Source organism: Pseudophryne corroboree, unplaced genomic scaffold (assembly GCF_028390025.1).
Source record: "Pseudophryne corroboree isolate aPseCor3 unplaced genomic scaffold, aPseCor3.hap2 scaffold_805, whole genome shotgun sequence".
Classification (NCBI taxonomy): domain Eukaryota; kingdom Metazoa; phylum Chordata; class Amphibia; order Anura; family Myobatrachidae; genus Pseudophryne; species Pseudophryne corroboree.
The window spans coordinates 81,918-99,786 of NW_026970384.1; the positions used below are offsets into that span (position 1 = coordinate 81,918).

At 39.9% G+C, this 17,869-nt stretch overlaps 4 non-coding genes across 4 annotated transcripts; all 4 read left to right on the forward strand.

The window, feature by feature from the left end:
• The first annotated feature begins 5,489 nt into the window (after positions 1-5,489).
• Positions 5,490-5,646, forward strand: LOC135041936 (U1 spliceosomal RNA). Its single transcript, XR_010235283.1, has one exon. It is a non-coding gene; the product is annotated as a U1 spliceosomal RNA (small nuclear RNA).
• Positions 5,647-6,317: 671 nt separating this feature from the next.
• On the forward strand, positions 6,318-6,481 carry LOC135041931 (U1 spliceosomal RNA). Its single transcript, XR_010235279.1, has one exon. It is a non-coding gene; the product is annotated as a U1 spliceosomal RNA (small nuclear RNA).
• A 152-nt stretch (positions 6,482-6,633) lies between these two features.
• On the forward strand, positions 6,634-6,796 carry LOC135041938 (U1 spliceosomal RNA). The gene has a single exon (XR_010235285.1). It is a non-coding gene; the product is annotated as a U1 spliceosomal RNA (small nuclear RNA).
• A 643-nt stretch (positions 6,797-7,439) lies between these two features.
• Positions 7,440-7,603, forward strand: LOC135041924 (U1 spliceosomal RNA). Its single transcript, XR_010235273.1, has one exon. It is a non-coding gene; the product is annotated as a U1 spliceosomal RNA (small nuclear RNA).
• Positions 7,604-17,869: the final 10,266 nt, after the last annotated feature.

The window sequence follows — 17,869 nt, forward strand, 5'->3', positions numbered from 1 at the left end:
GCTGGATTTGGCACTACGGGGAACTGACTCTCAACTATTTTGTTAATCCCCCTTAGATCCTGCACTAGTCTGTAACCCCTCCCCCCACTCTTTTTCACAGGGAAGATGGGACTATTAGCAGTGCTGGACGTTCTTACCAGAATGCCCTGTTGTAGCAAGCGCTCTATTACTGGGTAAACTCCTAACTCCACCTCTGGCTTCAGAGGGTACTGTGGGATTTTTGGAGCTATCCTACCATCTTTTACTTGTACAACTACTGGAGCTACGTTTGCCATTAATCCAGTGTCTTGTCCGTCTTTTGTCCAAAGTGACTCTGGTATCTGAGATGTCATCTCTTCTATTTGGGATGGATTCCTATTTGTCATAATGGTATGTGACATTAATTTTGATGGGGAGTCTAACATGTCTCGCACTTCCTGAGCGTGTTTCTCAGGTATGTCCAAGAATACACCTTCAGGAGTACAATAAATGACGCACCCCATTTTACACAGTAAGTCTCTTCCCAGGAGATTGGTTGGTGCCGATGCAGCCAGCAAAAAGGAATGCTTGGTATGCAAAGGCCCTATTGTAATCTCGGCTGGTTTGCTAACAGGGTAGTGCTGGACTACTCCTGTTACTCCCATGGCTGGAATTGTCCTACCAGTGGTTCTCATGCCCACTGTCGAATTTATCACTGACCTGTGTCTACAAGAAAGTTTAAAGTTTTACCAGCTACATTAATTGCGATCTCGGGTTCACTTCCAAGATTGGCAATTAATTTTACTGGCTGCAGATTACAGGTATGGCCACACCCCTATTGGGTATGGTGACCTCCCTGAATCCCGCTGGCAGCAACTACTTGTGAGGGAGATAGTTGGGAACTACCAGAGGCATGCCAGTCTCTGTTTGGGGGATATCTTTTTGTTTCCCCTGTATGTGGCTCATAACTCCGTTTCTGCGGACCTTGCTCCCAATGTCGTGTGTCGTGTCGTTGTCTAGGGGTTTGGTATGAGTTTCGTGGATTCTTTACTCTACAATCTCGTGCCATGTGTCCCTGTTTGTGACAAGAATAACAAGTAACCATACTTGACTTACCCACAGGATTTGGTGATACAAACAAAGGCTGCCTTGTGGTCAGAGCCTGTATACTTACTGACATTAATTTGTCACCTTGTTGTTCCCTGTGTCTGGTGATGTTTCTGTCGTGATCAATAGCAGCCTCTCTCAAAGTAGCCACAGACAGACCTCGCCAACATGGTTGCGTGGTCTGTACCCTAGTCTTCAATGACTCTTTTAAACCATCCATCAGTACCGATACTGCTACTTCCCGATGGTTTGTGTCTGTTTTAATGTCCTCTATGCCTGTGTATTTGGCATTTCTAATAATGCTCTGTGAAAATACTCTGCAGCTGTCTCTGACTCCTTCTGTTTAATGGAGAATATCTTATTCCATTTAGCTACTGCTGGGAAATACTCTTTTAACGGCAAGTTTATTCTTTTCACATTATCTTGGTTGTACACATCTGTAAGAGGTACATCATGACCTAGTCCGCAATCAGCTAAAAATTGAGTTGCGTCGACATTTGAGGGTAAACATGCTCTCAGCAATATCTGCCAGTCTTTATTGTTGGGCTCTACAGTGTTACCTAAGTCTCTGATGTATTTTTGACTGGCAACTAAGTCTTTTCTAGGGTCAGGAAATTCAGACACTATGGTCCTTAATTCCATTCGGGAAAATGGAGTGTACATGGCAATGTTCCTAATGGGAGTGGCTCCTGATGCGTCTGTTTTCCCATTTGGCACTGCTATTACTCTAACAGGTGTAATTCTAACAACCTCATTCTGTGTAGATTCTACAGGCTGTGGTGAAATAGTTTCAGCATAATGCATGGTGCCGTACTTACCAGTTGATACGACCTCACCTATCCCTCCGCTAGGGGCCTTTACTAATCTCGTGGGTGGAGCTGTGCCTACTGTGGTCTCTGCTATGGTGGCTGCTAGAGAGAGCGCTGAAATCGTTGCCGATTCGTCCTCTTGATCACACTCCTGAGGAAAGTTCAAAACAGGGTACAACTTGCACGGGTTAATACTTGCATGGGTTAATGGGTTAACATTATCATTAACATTTACACAGTTACTAAGTGATTTTGTGTTACACCTTAGTGCGTCTTTCTCCGCAATCAACTTCTCTCCTGATATGTATGGTGGCGGCGGGGCCGTGGCAATCAGTTTTCTGTTAGAGCCAGATCCCGCCGCCTGAGCCAAACCTCTCTGTATCTCACCTTCCTGTTGCCACAACTGTAAATAATCATAATGCTGGATTCGTCTCTTTGTTGATTTTATGAGACATATCCTCCTCCTTAAATTTTGTAACACTTCTGAGCTGAAGCTCCCTACTCTTGGGAATTTCTCCCCGTCATGTACAGTCATTCTCTCCCATTCATCACATAAAGTTTCTGTGTGACTTCCATATTTCTCACACATTATATACCTGGCCGACCCAATTGGCCGGACCACTGAATCAACCCGAACCGAGGTTGATCGCCCCCTACCTGAACAAGTGGCCCCCATAGTTCGAAAGTGTTGCTTTATTTAGCCAACCCTTTACGCAAAACCAAATGCCAACAATAGGCTGACGGTGGCGGTTTACCGAGTACCCCACTCACTCGCCCACGCCGACCAATACGACCTGATCACACCGATATGGTGCTGGCGTACTCGACCTAGGGCCCCTGCGACCTGAACCTCTATTTACTGGAACCTGCGAGGGTTATCCGAAGAACACTTACTCTTTCCAGTAACTATTGGTTGCTGGATAGTTCCTGAGTGAGCAGCGAACTTCCCTTAAAATAAAAAAATTACACAAATCACGTTAGAGTGTACAGATAGCGTTTGTGACCCCTTTACTCTAATGGTATTAGGTCAGATTACTAACTACTGCACACACTTACGTGCGGTCCAGTCGTTCAGTACACAAACAACTAAGCTTATGTACGGAAAGACCAATGGAATCGAAACTTACGACTGCGAATTCCTTCAGCCAGAGCTTATATGGCCTATATGGGTGTTGCACCAACCCTTTTCGGTGTTGTGCCTGTGAACTGTATAGCAGACTTCCTTGTCAGCTGTACCTGGACCTCCTGGTCTGTTATGACCTCCTGGTCTTGTTACAGTATGACCTCCTGGTCTGCTATACTCTAATGCTCAAAATTGTATATTTAACCAGAGATGCCTCCCTAGCCACCGTGCACGTCACTTACACGCATGTACCTCACGAGTACTCGACTTTTCTTGTGGTTCAACCTTTAAAAATTGTAAAAACACTCACTCATCACATGTACACTTTTGTTTCTATTTCTATTTCTGCGCAGAAATTTTTCTTCAGATCAGGTGTGTTACCAATTAGGAGCAGGATCTGTTAACTAAATTTCGGACACCCAAAAATAGACTTGCGTTATTTCTCGCCTCGCGTTATTTATCGCTTTGCGTTAAAAATCAACTTATCGTGACTTGAGCTACGTGGGCGTAACCGGACGCTCCGTTGCGTAACGTACGCTGCGTGCGTCGGCCTTTGGATTGCGTACGCAAGTCTTTGTTAGAGACACGTATACGCAAAGCAAAGATCCACCGTAACACAATTTATACTTTTATCAATGTAGATGATCCTTGATCATCTACCACACAAACACACTTACTTCGCCTTATCTCCCAGGCGAAACTGTGTGTTTGTCTATCTTTTAACTATATTACCTTTACTCTTAAACTATGAAATAACGGCAACTCTCTTTTTAGCACTTCTATCAACTATAAAAACTGGCAGACAGGAGAGTGATATACGAAAATGAAAAAGAAAAAGAAATGCAGATATATATATGTGTGCGTGCGTGTGTACGCAAGACAGAAAAATAAACAGTTTTAAAAGACACTAGCGTTTTGTTCTTACCTCCGGTTCCCGGATTCCTTCAGCACTCTTTACCTAAGTGAAGCAGACGCTTATCCTGTCAGCACTACGAGGGATACAACCTCCCGCCCTTTGCTGAGGGATAATGTCTGCTGATCTACCTAGTGCAGATATGTGAAGGACGGGCGAGCCGCCAATTGATAAAGCTGAATATTTATCGTATATAAAACACTTTAAGAGGTCTAAGAACACTATACGCTATCTACGTAAGAAGTACCGTAAGGGTACGCAAGTTGTGTAGCGATCGCTCAACCGTAGTCGAGACGCTCAAGCGTCACGTTCGCTTACGGCCCAGTGATCACAGGCAGGCACGCTATTGGCTGCCGACTAACGTAATGATTCGCTATAGCGTAGCGTACGCTCGGGACCACGAGGAGATCACCAGCGGTGCAGACGCTTACAACGTTTAAACCTTTATCTCTATACCTTTAACGATGAGATACACAGTATACCTTAGTGTAGAGACAGAGTGTAAGTGCAACCTGGTGTAACCTGATTAACTACAAAGCTGCTTGAGCGTCACCGGCGCTCAGAGAATACTTAACACTATAAAGAATACACAGATACCTGGGCTTAGGGTCCGAAACCTATTATATGTATTATGACTATTATACTTGCAAAAAGAATCACAGTACAAAGCATACACTACAATATAACATAAACCAACTAACCAGATAAACTACACAGGAAATACAATACAATACAATTAAAGGAAAATACGAGAGAAAGAGTAGAGAGAGAGAGATAGAGAGAGAGAGAGATGGCTCACAGTAAGACAATATGATTACGGAGAAAACTTACGCACTAGGGGAACGATCGCATGCGCCTCGATATCCAGCTCCCGATTATCAGCAATGAGAACCGTTGAAGAGAGAGAGAACTGGATACGGTCGGCCTGCCTATTTATGCCCCACACACAATACAATTCAATGGTCCCTACAATCTCATTGTTCATTGGACACAGGAATTCGGCTTCGCATTATAACAAAAGGTCATAGGTTGATTCATACAGGTGGGCTGTGACTATTTCCAACTGCTCAGGTGGGAGGGAAACTGGGTTTCCCGCCGCATGGGTAATAAAGTGCAAATAAAGTAAATGTTCATAAACTTCTTATGTCCATAACTATTCGCACGAGCGATTGATCTGCTTCAAACCAACACAGGAATATTTCTAATTAAATATTCTTCCGATGGATACTAAACACCACTGTATTACTCCTGTCTGACCCTTCGTATCAAACAAAGAGGGATTCCTCTGTTCATAAACATTCTATATTAACCAAACTTTCAGAATCTATCAAAGGGACCATGATCTACAAAATACATTATTAGTGAAAATATGTTACGATTGAGTCGCACGCTACAACCACATAAACTCTACCGTAAATACGCATACCATGCGCCTGCGGGTGCCCGCGACTGTGAGTATGCGCACGTACGGGAGAGCGTACGCATGCGCAGCACGGACCTGGGTGAGGTGCAAATATGGTAGTGTGCATAGAGATATTTTTCTGACTTTGACAGACCCTTCGCAGCTCTAGCCCAACTCCTACTTACCTGCCAGGTGAGATACTATGATCATGTAGGTGCTTCTCCCAGGGCAAGGCTCACCCATTGCACTCTGGGTGTGCTGCCCCTGTGATTTCCCCAAATGTGGGAAACTTGACTGCATAATTTGTGTTTCCCCTGGTCAGCTCTCGTCAGATCTCTTTGTCTCAGGTCTCTCTCCAGCCTAGTTTGCTGTCTGTTTCAACTTCTCTTTTCTTGAGCCGCTCCCTTCTATGCCCTTGCGCACTATCTTGACTTCTCCCATCTGCTTACTTTGTGCCTTCCAACGCACAATGCGAACTACAGGTAGTGCTGCAGGGCCCACACCCTTTTACTTGCCTTACAGAGCAGCTCTGGAGCTATTACAGTGCCCAGCTGCTGCAAGTAATCAGCTTGAATGCTTCAGGGGCTGGGGCATAGCCAACATGAGCCCCACACCGAAGTAGGGTGGAGGTGTTTAATGCGAACTAGGGGTCATCCAAGCGCCGCAAAAGGCCGCCATGCCCTGCACGCCCCTTTTCTCTTTTCATATGCAGACGAGGGTTGAAGCCAACTTTGACCCACTGCTTGGATGACATCACCATATGCAAATCCATCTGCTGCAGGCCTTCCCCCAGGAATGCTTGTACTAGTTGTTGCATTTGGTTTGTTGTTTGGGGGTGCTTCAGTATTAGGCAGCCTTCTGCCCTCCCATGTTCATCTGAAAATATGTGTTCTCCCTGCAGTTGTTGTCCCCAGATGAGAGTTCCCTTGTGCTGCCTCAGTTGAATCTCCTTTACTTGACAGAGATGTGCCTGAGCAGCGGCCCTCCCCAGCCCTATCCCAAATCATACTTATTTTGCATAGGAGATATCATGGTCATGAAGATTGTTCTCCCAGGGTGAGGTTCATTCATTGCATTCTGGGTATGATGACCCCTGTGATTTCCCCAAATGTGGGAAACTCGACTGCATTATTTGTGGTAGTGGGGGACTGTGTTTGTGCTTTCCTCTGGTCAGCTCTGGTAAAAGTCAGATTTCTTTGTCTCAGATCTTCCTCTAGCCTTGTTCTTCTTTCGAGAGTTCCCTTGTGCTGCCTCAGTTGGATCTCCTTCACTTGACAGGGGGGTGCACGAGCAGCGACCCTCCCCAGCTCTAGCCCAACTCCTATTTACCTGCCAGGTGAGATACTATGATCAGGAAGGTGCTTCTCCCAGGGCAAGGCTCACCCATTGCACTCTGGGTGTGCTGCTCCTGCGATTTCCCCAAATGTGGGACACTTGACTGCATAATTTGTGTTTCCTCTGGTCGGCTCTCATATAATTCAGATCTCTTTGTCTCAGGTCTTTCTCCAGCCTAGTTTGCTGTCTGTTTCCACTTCTCTTTTCTTGAGCCACTCCCTTCTATGCCCTTGCGCACTATCCTGACCTCTCCCGTCTGCTTACTTTGTGCCTTCCAACGCACAATGCATACTACAGGTAGTGCTGCAGGGCCCACACCCTTTTACATGCTTTACAGAGCAACTCTGGAGCTGTTACAGTGCCCAGCTGCTGCAAGAAATCATCTTGAATGCTTCAGGGGCTGGGGCATAGCCAACATGAGCCCCACACCGAAGGAGGGTTCATCCAAGCGCCACAAAAGGACGCCATGCCCTGCACATCCCTTTTTTCTTTTCATATGCAGACGAGGGTTGAAGCCAACTTTGACCCACTGCTTGGATGACATCATATGCAAATCCATCTGCTGCAGGCCTTCCCCCAGGAATGCTTGCACTAGTTGTTGCATTTGGTTTGTTGTTTGGGGGTGCTTCAGTATTAGGCAGCCTTCTGCCCTCCCATGTTCATCTGAAAATATGTGTTCTCCCTGCAGTTGTTGTCCCCAGATGAGAGTTCCCTTGTGCTGCCTCAGTTGAATCTCCTTTACTTGACAGAGATGTGCCTGAGCAGCGGCCCTCCCCAGCCCTATCCCAAATCATACTTATTTTGCATAGGAGATACCATGGTCATGAAGATTGTTCTCCCAGGGTGAGGTTCATTCATTGCATTCTGGGTATGCTGACCCCTGTGATTTCCCCAAATGTGGGAAACTCGACTGCATTATTTGTGGTAGAGGGGGACTGTGTTTGTGCTTTCCTCTGGTCAGCTCTGGTAAAAGTCAGATTTCTTTGTCTCAGATCTTCCTCTTGCCTTGTTCCTCTTTCGAGAGTTCCCTTGTGCTGCCTCAGTTGGATCTCCTTCACTTGACTTTTTAAAGTTTTTCTAGGAAACGTTCTAGATGAATGCTTATTAGCCTTTGTCAGTATGTACTTTTTGCAAAGTGTCTCTGTGGCGCAATTGGTTAGTGTGTACGGCTATTAACCAAAAGGTTGGTGGTTAAATCCTACCCAGGGACGTAATTGACCTTGTGATCAGATTTTGGTGATATTTAAGTAGACAAGTCAAAATTTCAAACCCCCTCTTATTGTGTAGGGTACCTAGCCTTCTCTGATGTAATCAGAGTTAGATTTGATTCAGTGATTTTATAAAAACAGCTAGGAAGCACAATTTAGCAGTGGGTTGCAGAGAAAAAGAAATATGCTGGCAAAAAAATCCAATTGAGTGATTAAACAGCTCTTCATTTCTGGCTTTATTTTTATGCTAACAAATTTGTTCTCTGAAAAGTGTCCACAAAGCCAAGTCTCTGATTAACACCTTTGTAGGGATGGTTTTTCACATATTACTAAATTAAACTTGCTTCATTGTAAAGGCAGCAAGATGCATCCTCATTTCAATGTCTACTGAAATAATACAAGTTGACACCAGGAAACATTAACGCCACTGCATCCTTGCTGCTTTCTCATGTGGAAGTCTGTTTAATGTGAAAACAAGGTGATATCTAATTAGCACACAAGTAAGGAATTAAGAAAATCTTTATTTAAGGGTGAAGATGTTTCTCACAAAATCGTTGCCCCAATGCATCATTGAAATTCAAGCTGGAAAGATGATTTTAATATATCACTTGTACATTTTGTATTGCTCTTCTGGTGACAATGTAGTTTGTTTTTGTCAATTACCATTTTAATAATAGGGTAAAGAAAATTAAGTGGATTTTTGAAAGAAAACAATACTGTCAATATACTATTAAAACAAATTAAAATGGTAAAAGAAATTGTACTTTAAGTAAAAATAAAAGAGGCAAAATATCAATCCCAGTTTTGGATTACTTTAATTAACAAAAAAAAAAATGCATATAGCAGAGGATAGTTTCAATCTGCCTATCTCTGGGTTATGGGCCCAGCATGCTTCCATTGCTGTACTCTGCTGCACATGTAAGTGCAAGAGATCCTGAAGCACTCACTCATCATGGGAAAGTACCAATGTGTTTCTTCGTTGGTTGATGGAAGAAACATCTTACAAAAACTCTCCAGATTATTGACTTTTTAAAGTTTTTCTAGGAAACGTTTTAGATGAATGCTTATTAGCCTTTGTCAGTATTTACTTCTGCAAAGTGTCTCTGTGGCGCAATCAGTTAGTGTGTACGGCTACTAACCAAAAGGTTGGTGGTTCAATCACACCCAGGGACGTAATTGACTTTGTGATCAGATTTTGGTGATCTTTAAGTAGACAAGTCAAAATTTCAAACCCCCTGTTATGGTGTAGGGTACCTGGCCTTCTCTGATGTAATCAGAGTTAGATTTGATTCAGTGATTTTATAAAAACAGCTAGGAAGCACAATTTAGCAGTGGGTTGCAGAGAAAAAGAAATATGCTGGCAAAAAAATCCAATTGAGTGATTAAACAGCTCTTCATTTTCTGGCTTTATTTTAATGCTAACAAATTTGTTCTCTGAAAAGTGTCCACAAAGCCAAGTCTCTGATTAACACCTTTGTAGGGATGGTTTTTCACCTATTACTAAATTAAACTTGCTTCATTGGAAAGGTAGCAAGATGCATCCTCATTTCAATGTCTACTGAAATAATACAGGTTGACACCAGGAAACATTAACGCCACTGCATCCTTGCTGCTTTCTCATGTGGAAGTCTGTTTAATGTGAAAACAAGGTGATATCTAATTAGCACACAGGTAAGGAATTAAGAAAATCTTTATTTAAGGGTGAAGATGTTTCTCACAAAATCGTTGCCCCAATGCATCATTGAAATTCAAGCTGGAAAGATGATTTTAATATATCACTTGTACATTTTGTATTGCTCTTCTGGTGACAATGTAGTTTGTTTTTGTCAATTACCATTTTAATAATAGGGTAAAGAAAATTAAGTGGATTTTTGAAAGAAAACAATACTGTCAATATACTATTAAAACAAATTAAAATGGTAAAAGTTATTGTACTTTAAGTAAAAATAAAAGAGCAAAAATATCAATCCCAGTTTTGGATTACTTTAATTAACAAAAAAAAATGCATATAGCAAAGGATAGTTTCAATCTGCCTACCTCTGGGTTATGGGCCCAGCATGCTTCCATTGCAGTACTCTGCTGCACATGTAAGTGCAAGAGATCCTGAAGCACTCACTCATCATGGGAAAGTACCAATGTGTTTATTCGTTGGTTGATGGAAGAAACATCTTACAAAAACTCTCCAGATTATTGACTTTTTAAAGTTTTTCTAGGAAACGTTTTAGATGAATGCTTATTAGCCTTTGTCAGTATTTACTTCTGCAAAGTGTCTCTGTGGCGCAATCAGTTAGTGTGTACAGCTACTAACCAAAAGGTTGGTGGTTCAATCACACCAAGGGACGTAATTGACCTTGTGATCAGATTTTGGTGATCTTTAAGTAGACAAGTCAAAATTTCAAACCCCCTCTTATTGTGTAGGGTACCTGGCCTTCTCTGATGTAATCAGAGTTAGATTTGATTCAGTGATTTTATAAAAAACAGCTAGGAAGCACAATTTAGCAGTGGGTTGCAGAGAAAAAGAAATATGCTGGCAAAAAAATCCAATTGAGTGATTAAACAGCTCTTCATTTTCTGGCTTTATTTTTATGCTAACAAATTTGTTCTCTGAAAAGTGTCCACAAAGCCAAGTCTCTGATTAACACCTTTGTAGGGATGGTTTTTCACCTATTACTAAATTAAACTTGCTTCATTGGAAAGGCAGCAAGATGCATCCTCATTTCAATGTCTACTGAAATAATACAAGTTGACACCAGGAAACATTAACGCCACTGCACCCTTGCTGCTTTCTCATGTGGAAGTCTGTTTAATGTGAAAACAAGGTGATATCTAATTAGCACACAGGTAAGGAATTAAGAAAATCTTTATTTAAGGGTGAAGATGTTTCTCACAAAATCGTTGCCCCAATGCATCATTGAAATTCAAGCTGGAAAGATGATTTTAATATATCACTTGTACATTTTGTATTGCTCTTCTGGTGACAATGTAGTTTGTTTTTGTCAATTACCATTTTAATAATAGGGTAAAGAAAATTAAGTGGATTTTTGAAAGAAAACAATACTGTCAATATACTATTAAAACAAATTAAAATGGTAAAAGTTATTGTACTTTAAGTAAAAATAAAAGAGCAAAAATATCAATCCCAGTTTTGGATTACTTTAATTAACAAAAAAAATGCATATAGCAAAGGATAGTTTCAATCTGCCTATCTCTGGGTTATGGGCCCAGCATGCTTCCATTGCAGTACTCTGCTGCACATGTAAGTGCAAGAGATCCTGAAGCACTCACTCATCATGGGAAAGTACCAATGTGTTTCTTCATTGGTTGATGGAAGAAACATCTTACAAAAACTCTCCAGATTATTGACTTTTTAAAGTTTTTCTAGGAAACGTTCTTGATGAATGCTTATTAGCCTTTGTCAGTATGTACTTTTTGCAAAGTGTCTCTGTGGTGCAATTGGTTAGTGTGTAAGGCTATTAACCAAAAGGTTGGTGGTTCAAACCCACCCAGGAACGTAATTGACCTTGTGATCAGATTTTGGTGATATTTAAGTAGACAAGTCAAAATTTCAAACCCCCTCTTATTGTGTAGGGTACCTGGCCTTCTCTGATGTAATCAGAGTTAGATTTGATTCAGTGATTTTATAAAAAACAGCTAGGAAGCACAATTTAGCAGTGGGTTGCAGAGAAAAAAAATATGCTGGCAAAAAAAATCCAATTGAGTGATTAAACAGCTCTTTATTTTCTGGCTTTATTTTTATGCTAACAAATTTGTTCTCTGAAAAGTGTCCACAAAGCCAAGTCTCTGATTAACACCTTTGTAGGGATGGTTTTTCACCTATTACTAAATTAAACTTGCTTCATTGGAAAGGCAGCAAGATGCATCCTCATTTCAATGTCTACTGAAATAATACAAGTTGACACCAGGAAACATTAACGCCACTGCATCCTTGCTGCTTTCTCATGTGGAAGTCTGTTTAATGTGAAAACAAGGTGATATCTAATTAGCACACAGGTAAGGAATTAAGAAAATCTTTATTTAAGGGTGAAGATGTTTCTCACAAAATCGTTGCCCCAATGCATCATTGAAATTCAAGCTGGAAAGATGATTTTAATATATCACTTGTACATTTTGTATTGCTCTTCTGGTGACAATGTAGTTTGTTTTTGTCAATTACCATTTTAATAATAGGGTAAAGAAATTTAAGTTGATTTTTGAAAGAAAACAATACTGTCAATATACTATTAAAACAAATTAAAATGGTAAAAGTTATTGTACTTTAAGTAAAAATAAAAGAGCCAAAATATCAATCCCAGTTTTGGATTACTTTAATAAAAAAAAAAAGCATACAGCAGAGGATAGTTTCAATCTGCCTACCTCTGGGTTATGAGCCCAGCATGCTTCCATTGCTGTACTCTGCTGCACATGTAAGTGCAAGAGATCCTGAAGCACTCACTCATCATGGGAAAGTACCAATGTGTTTCTTCGTTGGTTGATGGAAGAAACATCTTACAAAAACTCTCCAGATTATTGACTTTTTAAAGTTTTTCTAGGAAACGTTTTAGATGAATGCTTATTAGCCTTTGTCAGTATGCACTTTCGCAAAGTGTCTCTGTGGCGCAATCAGTTAGTGTGTACGGCTATTAACTAAAAGGTTGATGGTTCAATCCCACCCAGGGATGTAATTGACCTTGTTATCAGATTTTGGTGATCTTTAAGTAGGCAAGTCAAAATTTCAAACCCCCTCTTATGGTGTAGGGTACCTGGCCTTCTCTGATGTAATCAGAGTTAGATTTGATTCATTGATTTTATAAAAACAGCTAGGAAGCACAATTTAGCAGTGGTTTGCAGAGAAAAAAATATGCTGGCAGAAAAATCCAATTGAGTGATTAAACAGCTCTTCATTTTCTGGCTTTATTTTTATGCTAACAAATTTGTTCTCTGAAAAGTGTCCACAAAGCCAAGTCTCTGATTAACACCTTTGTAAGGATGGTTTTTCACCTATTACTAAATTAAACTTGCTTCATTGGAAAGGTAGCAAGATGCATCCTCATTTCAATGTCTCGTGAAATAATACAAGTTGACACCAGGAAACATTAACGCCACTGCATCCTTGCTGCTTTCTCATGTGGAAGTCTGTTTAATGCGAAAACAAGGTGATATCTAATTATCACACAGGTAAGGAATTAAGAAAATCTTTATTTAAGGGTGAAGATGTTTCTCACAAAATCATTGCCCCAATGCATCATTGAAATTCAAGCTGGAAAGATGATTTTAATATATCACTTGTACATTTTGTATTGCTCTTCTGGTGACAATGTAGTTTGTTTTTGTCAATTACCATTTTAATAATAGGGTAAAGAAAATTAAGTGGATTTTTGAAAGAAATCAATACTGTCAATATACTATTAATACAAATTAAAATGGTAAAAGTTATTGTACTTTAAGTAAAAATAAAAGAGCCAAAATATCAATCCCAGTTTTGGATTACTTTAATTAACAAAAAAAAAGCATATAGCAGAGGATAGTTTCAATCTGCCTACCTCTTGGTTATGGGCCCAGCATGCTTCCATTGCTGTACTCTGCTGCACATGTAAGTGCAAGAGATCCTGAAGCACTCACTCATCATGGGAAAGTACCAATGTGTTTATTCGTTGGTTGATGGAAGAAACATCTTACAAAAACTCTCCAGATTATTGATTTTTTAATGTTTTTCTAGGAAACGTTCTAGATGTATGCTTATTAGCCTTTGTCAGTATGTACTTTTTGCAAAGTGTCTCTGTGGCGCAATCGGTTAGTGTGTTCGGCTATTAACCAAAAGGTTGGTGGTTCAATCCCACCCAGGGACTTAATTGACCTTGTGATCAGATTTTGGTGATATTTAAGTAGACAAGTCAAAATTTCAAACCCCCTCTTATTGTGTAGGGTACCTGGCCTTCTCTGATGTAATCAGAGTTAGATTTGATTCAGTGATTTTATAAAAACAGCTAGGAAGCACAATTTAGCAGTGGGTTGCAGAGAAAAAAAATATGCTGGCAGAAAAATCCAATTGAGTGATTAAACAGCTCTTTATTTTCTGGCTTTATTTTTATGCTAACAAATTTGTTCTCTGAAAAGTGTCCACAAAGCCAAGTCTCTGATTAACACCTTTGTAAGGATGGTTTTTCACCTATTACTAAATTAAACTTGCTTCATTGGAAAGGCAGCAAGATGCATCCTCATTTCAATGTCTACTGAAATAATACAGGTTGACACCAGGAAACATTAACGCCACTGCATCCTTGCTGCTTTCTCATGTGGAAGTCTGTTTAATGTGAAAACAAGGTGATATATAATTAGCACACAGGTAAGGAATTAAGAAAATCTTTATTTAAGGGTGAAGATGTTTCTCACAAAATCGTTGCCCCAATGCATCATTGAAATTCAAGCTGGAAAGATGATTTTAATATATCACTTGTACATTTTGTATTGCTCTTCTGGTGACAATGTAGTTTGTTTTTGTCAATTACCATTTTAATAATAGGGTAAAGAAAATTAAGTGGATTTTTGAAAGAAAACAATACTGTCAATATACTATTAAAACAAATTAAAATGGTAAAAGTTATTGTACTTTAAGTAAAAATAAAAGAGCCAAAATATCAATCCCAGTTTTGGATTACTTTAATTAAAAAAAAAGCATACAGCAGAGGATAGTTACAATCTGCCTACCTCTGGGTTATGAGCCCAGCATGCTTCCATTGCTGTACTCTGCTGCACATGTAAGTGCAAGAGATCCTGAAGCACTCACTCATCATGGGAAAGTACCAATGTGTTTCTTCATTGGTTGATGGAAGAAACATCTTACAAAAACTCTCCAGATTATTGACTTTTTAAAGTTTTTCTAGGAAACGTTTTAGATGAATGCTTATTAGCGTTTGTCAGTATGCACTTTCGCAAAGTGTCTCTGTGGCGCAATCAGTTAGTGTGTACGGTTATTAACTAGAAGGTTGGTGATTCAATCCCACCCAGGGATGTAATTGACCTTGTTATCAGATTTTGGTGATCTTTAAGTAGACAAGTCAAAATTTCAAACCCCCTGTTATGGTGTAGGGTACCTGGCCTTCTCTGATGTAATCAGAGTTAGATTTGATTCATTGATTTTATAAAAACAGCTAGGAAGCACAATTTAGCAGTGGTTTGCAGAGAAAAAAAATATGCTGGCAGAAAAATCCAATTGAGTGATTAAACAGCTCTTCATTTTCTGGCTTTATTTTTATGCTAACAAATTTGTTCTCTGAAAAGTGTCCACAAAGCCAAGTCTCTGATTAACACCTTTGTAGGGATGGTTTTTCACCTATTACTAAATTAAACTTGCTTCATTGGAAAGGCAGCAAGATGCATCCTCATTTCAATGTCTCGTGAAATAATACAAGTTGACACCAGGAAACATTAACGCCACTGCATCCTTGCTGCTTTCTCATGTGGAAGTATGTTTAATGCGAAAACAAGGTGATATCTAATTATCACACAGGTAAGGAATTAAGAAAATCTTTATTTAAGGGTGAAGATGTTTCTCACAAAATCATTGCCCCAATGCATCATTGAAATTCAAGCTGGAAAGATGATTTTAATATATCACTTGTACATTTTGTATTGCTCTTCTGGTGACAATGTAGTTTGTTTTTGTCAATTACCATTTTAATAATAGGGTAAAGAAAATTAAGTGGATTTTTGAAAGAAATCAATACTGTCAATATACTATTAAAACAAATTAAAATGGTAAAAGTTATTGTACTTTAAGTAAAAATAAAAGAGCCAAAATATCAATCCCAGTTTTGGATTACTTTAATTAACAAAAAAAAAGCATATAGCAGAGGATAGTTTCAATCTGCCTACCTCTGGGTTATGGGCCCAGCATGCTTCCATTGCTGTACTCTGCTGCACATGTAAGTGCAAGAGATCCTGAAACACTCACTCATCATGGGAAAGTACCAATGTGTTTATTCGTTGGTTGATGGAAGAAACATCTTACAAAAACTCTCCAGATTATTGACTTTTTAAAGTTTTTCTAGGAAACGTTTTAGATGAATGCTTATTAGACCTTGTCAGTATATACTTTTGCAATGTGTCTCTGTGGCGCAATCAGTTAGTGTGTACGGCTATTAACCAAAAGGTTGGTGGATCAATCCCACCCAGGTACGTAATTGACCTTGTTATCAGATTTTGGTGATCTTTAAGTAGACAAGTCAAAATTTCAAACCCCCTGTTATGGTGTAGGGTACCTGGTCTTCTCTGATGTAATCAGAGTTAGATTTGATTCAGTGATTTTATAAAAACAGCTAGGAAGCACAATTTAGCAGTGGGTTGCAGAGAAAAAAAATATGCTGGCAGAAAAATCCAATTGAGTGATTAAACAGCTCTTTATTTTCTGGCTTTATTTTTATGCTAACAAATTTGTTCTCTGAAAAGTGTCCACAAAGCCAAGTCTCTGATTAACACCTTTGTAAGGATGGTTTTTCACCTATTACTAAATTAAACTTGCTTCATTGGAAAGGCAGCAAGATGCATCCTCATTTCAATGTCTACTGAAATAATACAGGTTGACACCAGGAAACATTAACGCCACTGCATCCTTGCTGCTTTCTCATGTGGAAGTCTGTTTAATGTGAAAACAAGGTGATATCTAATTAGCACACAGGTAAGGAATTAAGAAAATCTTTATTTAAGGGTGAAGATGTTTCTCACAAAATCGTTGCCCCAATGCATCATTGAAATTCAAGCTGGAAAGATGATTTTAATATATCACTTGTACATTTTGTATTGCTCTTCTGGTGACAATGTAGTTTGTTTTTGTCAATTACCATTTTAATAATAGGGTAAAGAAAATTAAGTGGATTTTTGAAAGAAAACAATACTGTCAATATACTATAAAAACAAATTAAAATGGTAAAAGTTATTGTACTTTAAGTAAAAATAAAAGAGCCAAAATATCAATCCCAGTTTTGCAGTGGCAAACGCAGGATTTGCATGGGGGGGTTTCCAGAACTGGGCGGAGCCAATCACGGGGGTGGGGACTGAGGTGACCCAGTATATGCTGGGTCCGTAAAACTAGTGTGTCTGTGTGTGTGTATATATATATATATATATATATATATGTACACATATATATATATATATATATACACATATATCTACACACACACACACATATATATATATATATATATATACACACACATACACACACACATACATATACATATACACGGGTGGTCTTCAGTATGCCGGCGGTCGGGCTCCCGGCGACCAGCATACCGGCGCCGGGAGCCTGACCGCCGGCATACCGACACTTATTCTACCTCGTGGGGGTCCACGACCCCCCTGGAGGGAGAATAGAATAGTGTGGCGCACGTAGCATGGCGAGCGCAGCGAGCCCGCAAGGGTCTCATTTGCGCTCGCCACACTGTTGGTAAGCCGGCCTCCCGGCACCGGTATGCTGGTCGCCGGGAGGCCGGGAGATCATAGTGAATCCATATACACATATACATAGCATATTAAACATGCATACATATATATATATATATATATATACACACACATACAGTACACATATATATACACATGTATATATATATATATCATATGTGTGTGTGTGTGTGTGTTTATATGTATGTATGTACGTACGTACGTACGTACGTACGTACGTACGTATGTATATACATGTGTATATATGTAGGCACATGGATATATATGTACTATAATTAAAAAAAAGTAAACTTTTATTGCACTTGCAAGTGCCACCAGGAAGACAGCAGGCTGCAGAGGACGCTAGACAGTCATTAATAATACTCATGCATTTAAAACCCCCCCTGGGTGCGCCACTGTTTTGGATTACTTTAATTAACAAACAAAAAAATGCATATAGCAGAGGATAGTTTCAATCTGCCTACCTCTGGGTTATGGGCCCAGCATGCTTCCATTGCTGTACTCTGCTGCACATGTAAGTGCAAGAGATCCTGAAGCACTCAATCATCATGG